The sequence below is a fragment of the Acanthisitta chloris genome, unplaced genomic scaffold, assembly GCF_000695815.1.
Source record: "Acanthisitta chloris isolate BGI_N310 unplaced genomic scaffold, ASM69581v1 scaffold24784, whole genome shotgun sequence".
NCBI classification, from domain to species: domain Eukaryota; kingdom Metazoa; phylum Chordata; class Aves; order Passeriformes; family Acanthisittidae; genus Acanthisitta; species Acanthisitta chloris.
In genome coordinates this window covers 1-1,942 of record NW_008670194.1, presented here as the reverse complement: position 1 = coordinate 1,942, position 1,942 = coordinate 1, and positions in this window count along the sequence as shown.

Below are 1,942 nucleotides of genomic sequence, written 5' to 3'. Positions count from 1 at the left end.
GCTCTTGTGAGCCCTGGTAAAACAGCATCTCTTAAGGTCAAAACAGTATACTCTGGTGACCTCAACAAGATGAAGTTTGTTTGCAGGTCTTGGGCATAGACCACAGACCTACACAATGGTGAGGACAAGAAAACAGGCTCGGGAGCTAGGATGCAGTGTCATTTATATGCTTGAACCTGAGAACATGCTGACCACAGCAGCTACACTCATCAGGAGCTCTTAGTGTCCATAAAAACGACGTGGTCCATGATTATACAATGAACTGTATTTTTTTAGAACCTTTCTCTTTGTATGTGAACTAGCACAGTACTTTCTAACTTGGCCATCCTATCCCAACCTTAACAAAATGCATTACAGTGAAAATTAAATATAAACTAACTTTTAGTACTGATTATGGGTGACTGCTTTGAGCATGAAACAGTCACAAGACAAATCTGGAAGTGATACATATACATGGCACAAAGCAAAATAGTAAGCATAAAGGCAATTTTTAAGAACCCTACATACTGCTTATACTGAAGGCAAATTACATACACTGCATTATCTAAGAATACATTGTTTAAATTACTAGTGCTTAGAATGATTATACACATTCAGAAATTCTGTTGAACTAGAATTTCATTACAAGTCCCTGGGCATACTTGACACATTGTATATGTATTTATGCATAATGTCTGAAATACATAGGTAGTCACATTCAACTCCAAATCTACTTCTCTATCTCATGAGAAATTTAGAACTTGGTTTAAGAAAGGCAGCTGTTCTATGGATGTATCTGATTTCAGTCTGTGTAGTATCATTGCAGTCATACATTAAATAAAACACAGCTGGACAATGCTCCACCTATTTCACCACCCTCTCTGCTAACTGTTTAGCACTAACATCTGCTGAAAACAAACTTTTGGAAATAGCGAGATCATGAAAAAAACCCTTTATTTTAAAATGTTCTGCACTGGAAATTTTACTTACTCTTCCAGAAAGCCTCGCATATATTCAATCAGGTTTTATTTATGAGATTTATACGTAGAGTTGAAAGAAAACTGCTCACTGAAGCTGTCTTAGAAAAATTATCATATTATTACGAATGCTTTTAATTTCACATAATTGGTTTAGTTCTGTACCTGCTGACAAGAGATGGTATAGTTGTGCAGTTTATCTTTCCATTGATGATCACAGACACAAAAATGACTTCTTTGCTTTATAATCTCATTATGAATACTCTGGAAATGCCATGCAAATATTTTTCATTAAAGTTAACTCAATTTATGAAATGTTCTTTAGGAACTGAGGACAGTCTGTGGTGTATTAGGGCCAACTATTTAAACTGTATCCTCACAGAAGTGTACCTTCTAATGGATGCAACCACGAAACAATTGTTCTCTACTTAGACACAAGCTGTTCTTTATCAAACCTCCTCTGACTCAAATGTATGTAACCTAATGTTACATACAAAAGCCATGCCTCACTGTAACTTATATTCTTTTTAGCTTCTCAATCTCCAACAGATTCATGTGGAATATTTTTGTTTTAAAAGTGCATGTATTTTCTACTGATGTCATAAAACTGTGCACATTTCAAAACACATCAGTCTCTTATTTAATCAAACTAAAATACTTACAATACTTTTCTGTCTGCTTTGCTTTGGTAAGTTTATTTTTTCTAAAAGCACCACACATCATTAAAGTATTGATTTCCTGGGCCAGTATCCACTTTCTGATAGTAGTCAGTGACCCAAGAACTCATGAAAATCCTACAACTCTTAAACGGGAGGAATTTGGTACTCATGTTCTACTTAGACCTCTAGAAAAGTAAAAAACAAATTAATAATATTTAAATAAGAGTAGGAAAAATAAGAAGTAAAAGACATTTAGCACATTAATGAAAATTATTGAGAAGGAAAAAATAAAATATATTTTAAAAATTAAAAAATTAAAAATTTTTA